Raw genomic sequence first — 16691 nt, 5'->3', positions numbered from 1 at the left:
GTTTTTATGAAATAGGATTGTGTTTAGTTTCAGCATGGCACAGACTACAGTGATTAAAAGTCTTTATTGATGCTTGGCTACTGATTACTGTAAGGTGCTTTCGAAAATACAAGGTTGCATAAAACTTGCTCAGTTTGGAATTTATTTCCGGGCATAATGTGTGGCTGCATGACAAGTACCCCATTGTAGCCACATGAATTGCAGTCTGGTGAGCTGTGGACAAAGAAACACTAGGGACTGTATGGATGAAAATTCATTTCTTAATAGTTGTGGTCCCAGGTCCAGGGTTCCTTAGAAGGATGGTTACGCTAAGGTTTGACATTCATCACAGGTATAACTTTAGGGAAGAATTATTGCACCTCACATTTTCTTAGTCCTTCCTCTGCTACCAGCAAAGTTCCTCTGCTTCACATTTTGCTGTGTAGCAAGAGAATGTCCCACAGGCCCATCTCTGCAGAGTTGCACACAGTTTGTCACCATCTTCAGAGAAACACGTGACTGCTGAGACAGTGAGAACTTGTATGGGGCCATTTTCCTCCAGGCAGTCTGAGATTGTGTCCCACACCAGCCATGCTCCAGAAGAACAACTATAATAATTTACATTAACTAAATGTACCCATTGGTAAGGTCCTGATCTCTGCAGATGTTATTTTGCATCTGTGACTTACACAGTATTACTCATGTGATGTGGGTAGTAAGTGCTGACTTAAAAAGTAACAGTAATAGCAGCCAGGGACTTAAGAGGTCTTCACAGGATTTGTTTCCATGATAATCTTCATAATTTGTGTCTATTTTATAATGAATCAACTGGCTGGCTTTGTTTCCTAAAACCTTCCTTGCAGTGTAACAGATGGCCCCAGGCTAGCCTTGCATTCCCTACTGTCTGGGATCACTGAGACAGACAGGGTTTTGTTTTCTCTAGATTTAGACCTAATGAACAATTCAGGAAAGAAAATCAAGCTGCAGTAAAGGTGAAGCTCAAACAATAAAAAAATGTACAGATCATGGTGTTTAAAATACCAACTTTCCTTTTTTCTATGCAGAAAATACTCTGGAGCTAGCTGGAAGCTAAGCAAAAGCTGATGGTTGCAGTATTTGATTAACTGAAGTACTCAGCCCCATGAGGTGTATTGATTTTCAGATGTGCTGATTGTATGCTCTTTTACAGCACCAGAGACACCTGTCTAAATTTGTGAAAGTTTGGATTAAAATCTAGACTGTCCTATGAACATTCAGCCACTCACTTGAAACAAAAAAACCCAATCCACAGATCTTTAACTGGTTCAGTGTGCACAAGATTAGATGTGGATACAAATTTGTTGTAATATACCATTGTTCATATGCCATGCAGAAGAAAAGAGATGTCTCGATACCTGGCATTACCAGTGTAGCTTTCTGTTGCTCTCCACAGAGCTGATGTTGTCTAGAGAAATCAGGATTGCTACACAAAAATTATGAATAAAGGTGGGAGCAATGAGGTAAAGGCAAAAATCTCCTCGGCTTTAAAAACAAAATTAATGCATTAAGAAAAACACCCCCTGAGAAGTTTTCTGCCCACTCGGAGCAGTTGCCTGCTGACTGTACCACAAGGAACTTGGGAAGTAACATCTGAGTTCTTTAGGAATCAGCCTCTTTCTTGGGCAGCCAGCTCTGCAGAGAGCCCAGTCCCAGTCCTGCCTTGGGGCTTACACAACACCCACAGCCACAGCAGAGGGAGTTAAGCACAAGAGAACTTGCAGGTACAGCTGGGCTGGTCCATGGCCACTCAGACTCTTTTACAGCACAGCTCCAGTCTCACCACTTTGGCTGTAAGGATATTACAGATGCCTGTGCTGAAAGCCTTGCCAATATCAAGGTGAAGAACAGTAATTGCTTGTCCTATGTGCTAGACCTTTTCCTTTCTGCACTGGAGCAAGGCCCACCTTAAAAAGGGAAGAGTAGCTCTGGCAGTAACTTCTGCAGCATGAAGAGGGAATCCCTGGTGAGGTGGGGGTTTGTGTGCTATTAGCCTGTTTGTGTGAGTGACTTAGTGGGAGAGTGAGATGTTTCATTTCACAGCCCCACCTGAACACAATCGTCCTTCTCAACCACCTGGTGTTAGAGCAGGAGGGCAACTTTGCCCAGGAGCAGGAGTTTGGGCTTGCTGGTCTTCTTTTTTCTTTTAAACAAGGATCTTGAAGCTAGTTCTTGCTGCCTTCTCTGACATGAGATGAGATGCAGATGTATTTGGCTCTGTACCATTACAGGAGCTATGGCAAATCCCTTCCAGTGCTGGGAAAGCTGGGAGTGGTCCACTCCCTAATGTGGTGCACACAGACCTTGTTAGCAAGAATGGCTCATGCTGGGAAGCCCTGCCTTGTCTGCTAATAGCAACATTAATGGGGAACATGAGAGTCATTTTTCATAATTATGTGAGTGGAAAAAACTAAGAATCACTTAGCTACAGGGTTGCAATCTGAGCACGCTTTCCCACTAGCTAACCAAATGGAAATCTCTCCCTAAACCTGCTGCTAAAGCCTTAGGCTAGATGTTAGCAGGGGCTGGCTGCTGCCCTGGAGCTGATTGCCTCCTCTGCTCCCCTGGGCCCTCTCAGCCACCTTGGTGCCCCAAGATGTTGGGCAGTGCTCCGAGACATGGCATATTTCTGAGTTTAAAGGAACAGCATCAACTCAAGGCACAAACCTTTGGTGAGGGTATTCACTTGTGGTTTGCCCCAAACTCCACCACCTCCACCACCCTAACCACCATGATGCTGGATTTGGCAATGGCATTTTCCTGCCTTGCTGTAGGTTTTCTTCTCAGCCTGTTGCTGAGGCAAGAAGGGACAGAGATAGTGAAAACTACCATGAAAAAACTGCCTTAAAAAAATTTTAAAAATCTGAAAAACTGTGAAATTTTGCTCTGCCTTTTCTCCATAAAAACAGAGACAGAAACCATCAGTAAATCTTGTGGGCACAAGGGTGGTCAGAAGCATCCCATGCTTCTTCAGAAAGCTCCCAAGGAGTGGCTCAGCAATGCTGCATCTTTGTTTTGGTTTGGGTGGTTTTGTTTGGGGTTTTTTTTTTTTTGTTTTGGTTTTTTGGTAGGTGTTTTGGGTTTGTTTGTGTTTTCTTTTGGTTTTGTTACAGACCTATTTTAAGTCCCACTAGGTCTTTTGGGAGCCTACAAACTCGTGTGTCAGCACAGGTGGTGCACAAGACCTTGCCGGGGGAGTGAGGGGGAAGAAAAAAAGTGAAATCTGGCCATTCCAGTGCTGGCAAATCCTCCATATTGTGGTGCTGTGGTGTCAGGTAGGAGAAATGCTAGAAGTGACGTGGCAGCTCACCCCATTTATAACAGTTGTGGTTGCTCCCAGTCATGAAAATTAAATATTTGTGGATAGAGATGAGTTATCTAAATAATTTAAATTTGAACTGCATTATCTCGCCACAAGTCCCCCACCTCCCCCCTGAAATATATGAGCCTTTGTGCTTTTTGACTTGTGGCAGCATGTGTTTTGGAAGAACATCAGAGTGCTGAGGGCAGTTTGCAATGTTCCCAGCAAGGCTGAAACTTCAGCGTTTTACAAATTAATTATAAATACTTGCTGATTGAGGTAAACACACAAGATGTCAGCAATTGCCAGCAACTATCTTGTGCACGACAGGCACTTATAAGGGCAAGTGTGTTATAAATTGCTCTCCTAAAATCTCTTATTTTCATCCTTTGTCCTTTGCATGACTCTTCAAAGGAAGTGAGCTCCACTGAGCAGGATTTGGCCTCCTGGGCAGCCTGGATACCTCTTTGAGTATTATCCACAGAGGCAGAGGACTCAAACAGAGCAAACATAGCAGCAGGCGTTAGATACATGCCTGTTCTTCTTCTGGCCCAAGGAATATATAGCTATCACTCTTAATTGCCATTTTAATTTTATTTTTTTTTAGAAAAAAAGCCCTGAACTAAAGTAAGATGGTGTATTCCTCTCCCCCAGGTGTACAGCAGAAATGATGAATAATTTCCTTTTCAGGTACTTCACTGGACTACTTGAAGTGTGCTTTTTTTCCTGGTCCTTCAGAGAGGAAAAAAGCATTTATCCCAGATGCAAAACTGTCCATGTTTCATTTGCCCCCAGGGGCAGATGGAGCTGCCTACATGCCTTACCTGCAGTGCAGTGTTTGCCATGCATGAGGGCCAAATTCCCTCACACCTTGGGAGAGGCCACCCAGGAAAACAAGGACAGGTGTGAGGGGTCCCCTCATGAGTGTTGCGTGGCCACCTCGCCTGGCAGACAGCCCCCCCAAGGACACAGCCCAGGCACTGCCCTGGTGAGGGGGGCAATGCCAGCATTTTGTGACAATTTTATCCAGTTGCTAAGCAGCTGGGTCCCAGGGACACAAATAAAGTGAAAACAAAATGTCCCGGGGGAGAGCAGGCGTGTTGCTCTGGGAGGGCACTCAGAGCCACGGCTTCCTCTGCCCTCCCGCCCCAGCTCTGCGGGGCTGCACCAGGGCCTGAGGGAGGGCATGGCCAGTGCAGGGCTTTGGGAAGGGGCCCTGGCAGCCAGAGTCCAAGCTGGGCTGGCTTCTCTTCTCGGTGGGGTTTGAGCCCAAACCTGCCTGCAGAAGGCTGGCTGAGGGCACACACAGCTGGCTCTCCCAGCCCCCACTCCAGCTGGGCCTGTGCAGGGCACTGAGCACTGCTGGGGCCAGGGAGAAAGTCTCGGTACAGCTCCTCAGCCCAGCACCCAGGGCACCACTGCTGGGATGCAGTTTCTGTGCCCCTAGACAGTTAAGTGTTTTATGGCAAGCATTCTCCTTGTCTGACCAGCAGATCATACTTTTCATTGCTTGCACACTCCCTCCATCCCTGGCCTCTCAAAGAACTGCCCCATTTCACTGCAAAGCAGAGTAGCTCCAGCACAGGGAGCTGAGAAGATCCCAACCACCACAGTCTTGGATCTCATATCCCAGTGATGGGGGCTGAAATAGGAGATCTGGGCTCAAAACCCCTGAGTAATTCAAATAGCACTTACCTCTCTCCAGTCTCCTCTGGTTCTTAGACACTCAGCTTTTCTGCATCGGTTTAACACCCAAATTCAAGGCTGTCATTCATTCAGGAAATAATCTGTGGGACCTTATTTCTCAAAGAAATTGTGGAGTCTCCCTCACTGGAGATGTCTAAGAACTGCCTGGACACAATCCTGTGCCAGGTGCTCTAGGATGGCCCTGCTTGAGCAGGGAGGCTGGACAAGATGACCTCCTCTGGTCCCTTCCTGCCTGACCCATTCTCTGCTGTATCAGCAGGCCATTTTAGGACACAATACTGTGTAGCAGAACCATTTATTGTACAAAGGGGAGCCAACACAGGTCCTCAGGGATGCAATCACATTGCACCACAGCCCCCTTGGTCACCCAGCAGCTTGCTGCCAGTATGGGCATCTCAGCATCTGCTCCAGCTTGAAAGCAGATTATCTGGTGCCAGAGAAAATGGATTTATCATGACTGATACCATTCATTTCCTAGAGAACATGCCAAGTGACTGAAATAGAAATGAGGTCAGCAATTAATAGGGTAGCTCTCAGCTACTGTCACCATATGTTGATATGATGATGGCTGGTTTATCTATTTACCTGATAAATAGCTTATGAAAGTTCTATCGGGACACATTTCAAGGAGAGTGGAGACAAAACTCAAGGGGGCTGTTGTACAGACACTGACATCCTCATAGATTTCTTCTCCAGCATTGAAACTTGCATAAATATTTCTGCCATTTCAGGGAGGGTTTCTTCATGTCCCTGGGGAAAGGGGACTGGATGAGTCACAATCAGCTGCAGCATCAGCTTAATTTTCTGTCCTACCAGGTTCAGCTGGAGATTGTCTGACTTTATTCCTTACAGGGACATCATATATGATGTATTTTCTTGAACTGGGGTAGGAAAACTTTTGAGCACAAGAAACAGAGATTGAGAAGTGTCTTAATAAATGTGCCATGTCACGAGGGCAGCAGGCCAAGTTGTGGGTTACGTTGTTGGAGCCAGGAGCTCTGAGACATCTTCAGTCCTGCCATGACAGAGGCTGTTTCAGTTTCTGATCCTTGTAATAAGTCCAGCTTTCTCTGCAGCTCATGGGTAATACCTTTCCAACAGAACCCACAGAGCTCTTTTAGAGAAATGTTATTCCTTCCTGAGACAGGAAATTTCAAGCTTGTCAAAGCACTTTTCTGAGCCAACAAGAGCTACAGTAGAAAAATTTTGATCAAAAACAGGTGCACAGGCTGGCTGGGAGGCTGAAAAAGAGTCACTGTGCAGTTTGCACAACCCCTGGGGAAAAGATATGTAACTCAGAGTGAGGAGAAGAAAATGAGCTCTGGGCTGATTGTGGGATGGGGAATCTGCAAGGAGCTGGAGAGGGACCACTCCCTCAGCAGCTCACACTGCAGTCTGCAAACATTTCACAGCAATGTTTGCTTAATTGGGTGGCATTACAGCTTGCCTGCCCCACTAAGGAGCAAACGTGCTGCTCCCTTCTTCCAAGATGATGAAAGAGTGTAAGACATAAACAGCCACAATTATAATTGGGTAAAGTCTTGGGAACCAGAAGCAAAGGCTCCATCACCACCCCAAAAGTTCTGAGGAGACAAGACCCGTGTGTCAGGGGCCTGAGTGTCTAACAGAACTCACTGATGTTGGGGAATGATGTATGGGGCAAGTCTTTCTTGGTGAAGAGGCTGCCTGTATGCAGTTTTTGGGGACAGGACACTTTTTTCATTATTTCAGCCTATAGAAACCTCCAGTAAAACCTTTAATCTGATTAATCAAACACCTGTGGCACTGGAAAGAAACTTTCCCAGCTGTGTACAGATTTTGCATTTAAACTGCCCTAACTTCTGCATTTCCTAAAAACAGAGGCCAATTTTTTGAGTATAAAAATCTCCCACAATGCCAAAGCCCATTTGAAGAGCTGCTCCCACAGAGCAGCTTTGCTGCCAGGATGCAGCCATGCAGCACCCCAGACCCCCTGATGAGGATGGTGTGAGGGGCTGGGCAGGCAGCAGCTGGAGTCCACTGCTGTGGCTGGGTGCAGGGATGTTCCCACAACACCCAAAGCACGGGGACAATTCCCCTGCTCAAGGCAAACACAGCCCTGTCCTTGTGTCCCTCCACAGACCACAGCAAATTTCTCCATTACCACGCCACACCTGGACCTGAGATGGCCCAAGAGACACCAGACATGGTTCCTCTGCCCTGCTTATGGCAGAAAGACACAACCCATGGTTTGGGATAACTGAAAAGAGGCTCTTTGCCTCATGTGGGGTGGAAATCTGCTCACAATTTCAGTCTGGATTAGAAAGGCGCCTTCCTTGCTGGCAGCCTTTGCAGTTGTGCTGTTAGTGCCATAGAATTTCATTTACTTCAGAAGCCTCTGAGAAAGTGAGAATTGTCAGGACTTTTACTGGAAGTTTCAGCTTTTATGATTACCGAGAATATTTATAAAATGGCATTAGAGCAAGTCTTAAAGCTTCAGAAAACTGAATACAAATAAAGATTAATCCAAATTTATTATTTGTGAAGTCTAAACCCTCTTGATGATTTCAGTGGCCCTAACTCATGGTTTGCATATGTCTTGATGTGTTGTTACTGCTCCTGACATGGAATAACCCTGCACTGGCATTGTTTACAGGCAAGAATTTCCTTCCCCAATAAATGATTGAAAGTGTTCAGTCAATTAACTCTCCAGGGTCTTTAATTTAGTAGTTTCCTGATCATTAACAACCAGTTCTTGAAAAGCATTAACACCAAACTACCCCCCAAGAGTGGAAATCTGTGGTTTAGACCTATGAAGCCCTACCATCAGTTTTCTAATGCTGCACTGACTGAGGAGCGTTCCTTTTCTCTCCAGAGTCTCTTTGCTCTCAGGCATCTCTCAGATGGGGAGATATGGAAGGGAGATATGGAGATCTACTGCTCCAGAAGCATATTCATATTTATGTTAAGGTAGGCTTGTATACTTAATATAAAATATGTAATATAAATTATTATTTTTATATAGAGATATACATGTGTTTTAGGTACATGTGGCACAGCTTGTGTACAAGGCTTCAGTCACAACTGCCAGTAGTGAGGCAGCTGGTCCCCTAAAAATACTGACAGCCAACTTTGGATCCACCATGCATGGATTATCCAATTTCACAGCTAACTGGGAAGGAGTACCAAAGCCCTACACAGAAAATTGCCTGTAATCATGGACTCATCTCTGTCCCAGGGGCAAAATTCTGTTTCTCCAGTTACTTACTAACGTGGAACCCAAAAAAGAATCTGCCTTATGTTTCATGGACCTCTGAAGGGAAGGACATAGGAATGTGCATGTGTATCCATGTGGGAACCAGGCTATGGTGCTGTAAGGAAGAGCCCCCTGTGGTCAGTGCAACCTTGTCATGCAAACCTTGTCATGACAAAGGCCTGTCAATCAATCTTGCACCACTTGTGTTGCCTCTAAATGCAAGCCAGACTTCAAAACTCTAAATATTGTCCAAGTGGCAGGGCCAAGCAGGCAACAGAATGCAGAACTCACTGTAAAATGCCTTTTTCTTCCCAGCTGGTCCCTTTGCTGTGTAGGTTCTTAAATCCTCTACAATGTGATTGGTCTCCTTGAAACAAGGTCCCTGGTGTCCAGCCACAGACCTGAAGGATGTTCATCACCCTGCAGGTATTTTCTCCTTATTTCCATGCCTCTAGCTTTCACCCTGCATATTCATTGCACACACAGACTTCTTGTCAGTCAAGGTTGCATGAGAAAGCAAAACAAATATATCTCGGACATTTTTGCCTCTACATGTCTCACTTAGTTCACAGTCCCTACAAGCCTCAGAAGCCCTGGGTGACCCCTGAAGGCAGACACCTTCAGCTCCAGTCAAAATGATGTTTAACACTCAGCACTTGGCCTTTCCCATCTGAAAGCAGCATTGACTTTAGTGATTTACCAAGGTATGTGGCAGCTCAAGAGGGCTTTCAGGGCTCCAGGGGGTAAAATTAGATGTGGCAGCTCCATCCTGGCATTGGCAGCACACTATGCCCTCCTCTGCTGCAGCTGGCCCTGCTGGCTGTCACACTGGGGTGTGATGCTCCACAGTGGGGTGACCACCAGAGCTGAGCAGTGTCCCCCTGGCCCAAGGGGGGCTGTGAAAGCTGAAAAAGTGGCCTTCAGTGGGACATCCTTAGTGGAGAGACCTCGTTACTGCCTCTAGGCAAAGGGCAGGATGTTTAGCTGTGTTTGCAAAGCAGGTGGAAAATAAACAAAAAGCTCTGGATCCATGAGTAGAAAGTGCAGCCAGCAGCAGCTCCAAAGCTGGCCCCAATGTGCAGGCATTGTGGAGGTGCTGTTGGTGCTGTCTCTCTTTCTGTCAGCATGAGCACCGGTGAAATGCCGGGTCTGCCTTCTCCTGGAAGCACAATAAGGCCCTGTTTTCCAAGCAGGAAAACTTTTCCATTTCAGGGCAACAACTGCCTGCCAGAAACACAGCACACAGAGATGTGAGGTGAGCACTCTTGCTGAGAATGGGGAACTCCCTGAGAAAGGGCCACCAACTACACACAGCTGGGATGTGCCAGTTCCTGTCCTACTTTGTGTGAGTGCACTGAAATATCCATGGGCTATAGAAAGTTCTTTCTCAGGCACGTTTGGCAGCCTTTTCTGTTTGCAAGTGTATTTTGAAGTTTCAAGACTTAAATCTTGAATGTAAGCTCTAAATAAACTCTACTGCTTCAGCAAAGGCTTGTCTTTGTCGCATACCAGTGGGTGCCACCTCTGCAGGACACCTCAGTGTGGGAAATGATTTGGGGCTGCTGGTGGTAGACTGGCCAGCCAAATTTCATCCCACAGCAGCATTCCTGTGCAGGTCCCAGCATGGAGCCTGTCTCAGTGTGGGGACATTTACTCCACCAGCAGCCTGTGTCTCAGCCAGCACCCAGAAAGGCATCTTTGCCACCATTTCAAGTGACTTACAAAGGTCTATTTCTTGTCCTTCCCACCATGAGGCTGCTTCCAAGTGACTTCAGCTGATGCTTTTTGCAGTTTTTCAGGAGTTTAAATTGATGCTTTGAGCTGTGTTCTGGCATTCAGCCAGAGGTGATGCCAGGATCGGAGCCCACTGCTTTACTGGAAGTCTCTAAACAGGAGTCTTTGCATCGTCAAGAGAATACCCAGGGGATTTCAGCACAGAAAAGTTCTTTGGAATAACTTCAACACTGGAAAAAATGATGTCCTGTAATAACAGAATTTGCATGTTCACTCATTGAGCTACACCTCATACAGTCAGCTGAGGCAGGGGCGTCCTCTTGGCTCTCCACAGAGAACAACTGTGGGCTGTGAGTAATTTGGGAAGGGGAACATCACTGGCCTCACTGAGGCTGAGACAGGCCAGGAGGGCCATGAGCACCTTGTCTTTACCATGGCTATTAGCAACTGCTCCGGCCAGGAGGTTTTCATATTCTATTTCCATTTTCTATTTTATATGTAAAAAACCTAATCCACAGGCCCCATGGCCTTCATCTCACCGGTCCTCAAAAGATGACAACAAATGTCAGTGTTGCTGTCCTTGGGCTTGGACGTGCCTTACACACACATGAGCAGCATCCCTGCAGGACAGCCTGTGAGGGCATCTCTAGATGAAGAGAGGGATCTGAGGGCATGCCAAGTTTGCAGGCAAAGACTTCAGTGGAGGTGTCCTGCAGCAATGCCCCCATCACTGCAGCTTGGCTGTCCATGGCTTCCATGCCAGGTCATCCCTTCGGCACCGGAGCAGGAGGAGGCGCTTTGGGGTAGAGGTCCAGCTCTGCTGCCAAAAGGGACAGCAAAGAGCTGGGCTGTGCCACAATCTGCTCTGGAACAGCACAACAGATGGAGCTGACTCTGATCCTTGGAGTTTTGCTGAGAGCAGAACCTCTGGCAGATTTTCAGTGTTTCAGTTGCTGTTACAAAGAGTGAGCATTTCTAAGCCCCAGTTTCTTGAGTTCAAAAATATATGTATAACCTTGTTTGTATCCTGTGGGCACTCAGTGTCCTTCAGGGCTGTGAATGCCCCTTCCCTACAACCACCACTGGTTTTGAGTCTCCTGCAATGACTGGGCACGGAAAGAGAACATGTGCTGCCCAAAACTGGATCAGTTGTTTGCAAGAGGTCGTGAACTGACCACATTTTGTAGGTAGCTGGTTGCAAGTGCTGAGGCTGCTAAACTCAAAAGCTAAACTCATTTTAAACGTGGCAAGAGTAACTTGAAGCCTATGAATTTTTAAACAGCCAAGCTCTGGATCAATTAAAAATCTTTCAGTGCACCTCTCCAGTAACAACTTGTTTGTGTGCCATGTGCTTTCCCTCTCTCTGTAACTGGGTTATAATCATTCTCTTTACAAAGTTTTATGTGGTGCATGCACTTGTTGGGCTTGCCTGCTCTTTTTGAGCCAGTCTGACAGCTGGCATTTGGTCCTCTCCTCTCAGGAGGGTCATTGCCTCAGCAAGGTGGGTTTGGAGTCTCTCAGCCCTGAACAGCTGCAAGAGCAGAGAAGAGACTGAGCCACATCACCTGTGTGCCAGGAGGATGCTGGAGCTGTTGGTCCTCTTTTTTTTGAATTTAAAGAACCTGTGAAGAACCTCAGCCCTATCCTGAGGCAGTGGGAAGCTCTGAAATGTTGGATTGTCCCCTTTCATGGAGCAGGAAGCTGTTTTGCTCCCTCACGGGTTGCAGTGCCTGGCCTTTGTCTCTCCAGGGTGAGTGAGGATGGGGGGGTCTGTGCTGGTCTGGAAGCTGAGACTCCACAGGTGCTGGCAATCTCCTCTCACAGCCCTGTTGGAGCCACTGGCAAATGCAGCTTCCCTGGAGCCTGTGTGTTTCAGCTGGGTGTTGGTCAGGTTGGGCTGAGCAGCCGCTCCCTGTGATGGACACACGGGGAAGCTGCTGCGGAAACACTGCCTGCAATGCATCCTGCAAAACCAGCTTTTTCACTGGAAGTTTAATGATTTCTTCTCTAAGTATTTCTACTGCCTGGCCAAAGTAAAAGTGTCTAAAATTAGCTTCCCCAGATAAAGACATTTTTGTCATATTTGGTGCATTCCTATCCGAGCACTGAGAGCCAGCTGTTTGGGCAGGGTTACAGAGAGCAATCTGTTTGTAACTGTACCGGTCTGGCATTTCTAGCCCTGGAATTAATAGCTTTTTATCTTTCTACATCCTAGGTTCATTTTTTCCATGCTAAGAGAGTGCCAGAAGAAGCATTATAAACACTATATAATTAAAACCAGAAGTGCCTCACAGTGAACTTAATTGTAAATGCTAATGGCATTTCTAGCAAAGGTAATACCCTGGGGGACTCATTGCAAATTAACTAAGAAGAACTCAGTGATGTTGCTTCTATGGATTTTAACTGAAACTGTACAGTTAAAAGGAGTCAGGAGTTGGATTTTTTCATGTCAGTTGAAATCCTTGTAACTGGGGTCACTGAGTGCTGGGTAAAACCTGTGAGACCAGATTCAGAAGCCACCCCTGATTCTGTTTTTTATTATCATGTAACTTCCCTTACCAGGACATTACCATTACAACCCAGTTTTTCCATCTGCTCTTCTGGCTCTACACTGGTGAAAGTCATTTGGCTTCAGAGAGTGGTGTTGGAGAGAGAAAAGAGCTGGGCTCCAGTGTGAGGAAAGCGCAGGGGCGAGGCTGGAGACCTGGTGGTTGGGCTGATGCCAGCAGAGGAACCAAGGCTGGCTCTCTACTTCTCAGGGCTCTGCACCCTCTAGTGCAGAAACAAAAAAAAAAAAAAAGTTGATAGAGGCAAAAAGAAACATATTTAAAGAATGCCCACAAAAATCCAGCAATCTCTAATGGCCGTGCTTTGCAAATACTTCTGTGCTGATTTTCCAGGCATGTGTGAGATGCTGGCCCAGGGGTTTTTCAACAAAGTGCTTTAGGAGCCTTTGCTGTAGCTGGTGAAGCCTTCCTGTGACCTCTCCACCGAGGTGCTTGCTGCAGGGCTGGGGGCTTTGGCAGGATGGCAGAAGACTGGAGAGTGAATAACAGCTCAAGATGAAAGGTTTTTCTGTGCTGAAGGTCATGAGGACCTATGGGCTCTGGTGCCTGGCATATGAGCTACCGGTGGTCAAATGTCTCAAAGGGAAAGTTTCCCGTCCTGGCACGGGGCCTTTTACTAAGCTCTGCTGCAACAACAATCCCTGCTGCTGTGGAGCAAGCCTGGGAGGGGAAAGCTCCCTTTGAAAGGGCAAGCCCAGTGCTGGGGCAGGCTGGACTGGAGGCTGACAGGCTCATCAGCAAGTGCCCACCTCGCCAACTCCTGGTTCTTGCTCCATCCATCAACAGGAACCCACCCCTTGAGCCCTGGGGAGCCCTGACAGCCCAGAAGGGACAGCTGGCTGCCAGCAGTGACCTAGACCAGGCACAGGGCAGGGAGAGGGCTCCATCACTGGCTACAGGCCTGAGGGACCTGGCTCCAGGCCTTGGCACATTCATGCCATGCTGGGAAGAGGGGAGTGAGTGTCATTCCTGGTGGACACATCAGTGACAAGGAACTGAGAAGTTAGTTCCTTGTCACTAATGAAGAAGATTTGCTTGCTCCCAGCCAGGGCTGGTTTTGAACCAGCTGGTGAAAAGAACATCCAGGAGGGTACTTTGCCTTTTGCTAAGCTTGTTCCTAGTCACCAGTGCTCCTGAAATGTGACTTGTGGGACCTCAGTGATGAGAAGCTTCCCTGGGACTTTTGTGAGATTTCCACAGTCAGATGATTTGATGCCAAAGCCAGCTGGTTGACTCAAAGCTTGGGTCAAGGCTAGTGGTAGAGACATGGTACAGCTTGTCCTAAGATTGGGTATTCAAAATTATTTTATCTGGGATTTTTTTTTCCCTTTCTCAACTCCTTTTAGCGGTTTCTGGAGGAAAAGCAGTTAAGATGTGCATGAAATTTAACATGCCAGGTGTGCCCCAGGGAAAGCAGGTCCCTGATGCTTCAGTGTTATTAAAATGTCTTGCAACATTTTATTTACAACTAGACATTTTCTCACTAATAAGGCTCTGCATGACTCTGAGTGACTGCTAAACCACTCTCCTGGTGAGATGGGAGACAGGATGAAACAGGACAAGCACGAAGCAGTACTCCTGTGTTGGCAGGATGGTGGGCCCAGAAGCTCTCATCTGTCAGTCCTTTAGCAGTGACTTTGGCCAGACTGAGTTTCTGGGGCTCAGTGTGTCAGACTCAGGCCATGGGGTGTGCTGAGGGCTCAGAGGCAGTGGCACAGCCCCCAGGCACAGCTCCCAGCACCTCAGTCCCTGCAGCAGTCGCTGCCTGCTCTGCTGCCAGCCTGGTGGGAGCTCAGAGGTGCCCTCCTACGTGCTCTGAATCACTGGCAGCAGCTCAGTTTCTCCAGGACAGAGAAGTTGAGAAGAAAAGCTTTTATTACTGGCCACAAACATTTGCAGTATTCTTGCCCTGGAGCAACTGAGCTGCAGCCAGACGGGTGGAACCCAAAGGGATCAGTGCAACACTCAGGCCAGAGCAGGGTTTCTTAAACATAAGCTTATAGGCACACACCAGAAGTTTCTTTCTTGGCAGATGTAAGGCCTGAAAAATGTGTCAAGGAAAGCAGGATGTTGAGTTAGAACTTTAATAACAAACAGCTGCAATAAAGGCCAGGCTTCCTACAAGTCAAAATAGATTTTGCCACCAAGCTAAGTGGAGCCAGTGCTCCAGCTCACAGAGCTTGGAAATGTCAGGCTGGAGAGGACCCATGAGGTGAATTTGCTCCTCCCAGCTGAACTCTGGTTTTTCTTCCATCACCTTTTCTTCTCCCATCTCCATCAGGATGCCACTGCATCTTTTCCTAGCAGCCAGCACTTCACAGCAACAAGAACATTTCTCCTGAGATAATTTGCACCGACTGCAAGTGTGAGATTTTAAACACTGCCTTCAACTCTGGTTATTGGACTTCAGAGGACAAACTTAGGAGACAAATGACCCATTGAACTTCAGGGTCACTGGCACTTGACATTTTTGGTAAGAAGAGAAGCCAGGACTCAGGTCAGGCCCTTGTGTAAACCTCTGTTTGGTCACTGAAGTCAAACCGGCCAAAAAGCACAGAATTCTCTTTCCATCCCCCATGCATTTTATTTTCTTTTTCATTCCCTTGTTCGTTTTGGAGACAAGCATTATAGGAAAACTACAGTAAGCTATTTTCAGGGCAGCTAAATGTTTTTTTTGTTGGCATCCCAGTTGAATCCTGACTTGCCAAGGGCATTTAGCCCTGTATCTTGATCCTGCATAAGGTCCAAGTTTCACAGCCATGTGCCCAGCCACCCTCTGGGTGAAGAACCTTTTTCTAATATCCAACCTAAACTTCCCCTGACACAACTTCAGGCCATTCCCTCAGGCCCTGTCACTGGTCACCACATTATGGTTTTGATCTCACAGTAATATACAGTAACATACTGATTCAAGAGGGTGATGGGCAAACTTGGACAGCAAAGCGCAGGGGTCTGTCAGTAAATAATGCCTGCAAAGCTGGGTTTGTCTCCCAGGGACATGATTTGCAAGCTCTTTGGGGAATGCAGTTGTTGAGTGATCAGCAGGACTCTGCCTGCTGGGTGCTGCACCAGCACCTACAACCATGACCTCAAAGGTTGTCCCAACCTCAGCAAATACCACCAAAGTCACCAGTAAATCAATCAATCAGTCAATCAATCAGTCAATCACCATTCTTCAGCCACAGCATCTTTTCTACTCTGCCCTTACAAGTCCTCACTCATGCATCAGACCTGCTGGCTCCTTGTGCTGAGACAGTGCCCAGATGCTGTGGATTTGCCTTTAGTAGAGAACTTTTAAAAGTTGAGAGGAAGCGTAGACAAGATTGAAGCAAATTATGTGTAGGCCAGGTCCTAAATATAGTTGGAATACCACCCTTAGTTGGCTGTGGAATCTTTCCAAACCAAATTCTTCTTCAAATGCCTTTTTAGCTGCTGGAAATCCAGCCCAAGTACAAACCAAATTGTTTTTCCAAATACATTTCTGGAAGAAGTAGATGTGAGCATGCAGAAGAAAATCTATCCTTGTGGTTGCACATTTGATTCTCTTACACTTTGGGAACTTGCTGCACATCACAAAAGGCAGGCAGTGAGACTACCCCGTGGCCTCTGCTAGCACCTTCCTTTTTGTGAGATGCTTTTTAAGCCCACACATAACCCATTCTCTCCCCCATCCTGCTTGGGTGAAGTGAAGGAACAGCTGTGTGGTGTTTCATTGACAGCTGGGGCTAAACCACAACATGCAGCTTTCAAATTGCTTCTGCAATAATGATCCAGACTCTGCTTTGGATTACCTGGAGACACTGGTGGGAGAGTGTGTGTGTTAGGTTTGAGTCTATTACAATGAAGTACAAATAGATTTTAGTCTTCCCAAATCTCATCCTGCCCCCAGCTGTCAGATCACATGATAAAGCAAGGATACCTCCCCAAACAGATTCACTGAAAGGCTTGAAAAAACAGCTGAAGTGTGTTGATTTTTTTTTCCCCGATATAAAAAATTTGGTTTCTAAATTCTGAATCAAATCATTCCTGGCTGTCTCTCAGGCAGATTCAAGATGCCCCAAACAACTCCAATGGCACCAAGGAAAGCAGAGTATCAAGGACAACATACAAAGCAGCACAAAAACCTTGACAG

Source organism: Molothrus ater, chromosome 3 (genome assembly GCF_012460135.2).
Source record: "Molothrus ater isolate BHLD 08-10-18 breed brown headed cowbird chromosome 3, BPBGC_Mater_1.1, whole genome shotgun sequence".
In the NCBI taxonomy this organism is placed as follows: domain Eukaryota; kingdom Metazoa; phylum Chordata; class Aves; order Passeriformes; family Icteridae; genus Molothrus; species Molothrus ater.
Note: the sequence above shows the minus strand (reverse complement) of the source record.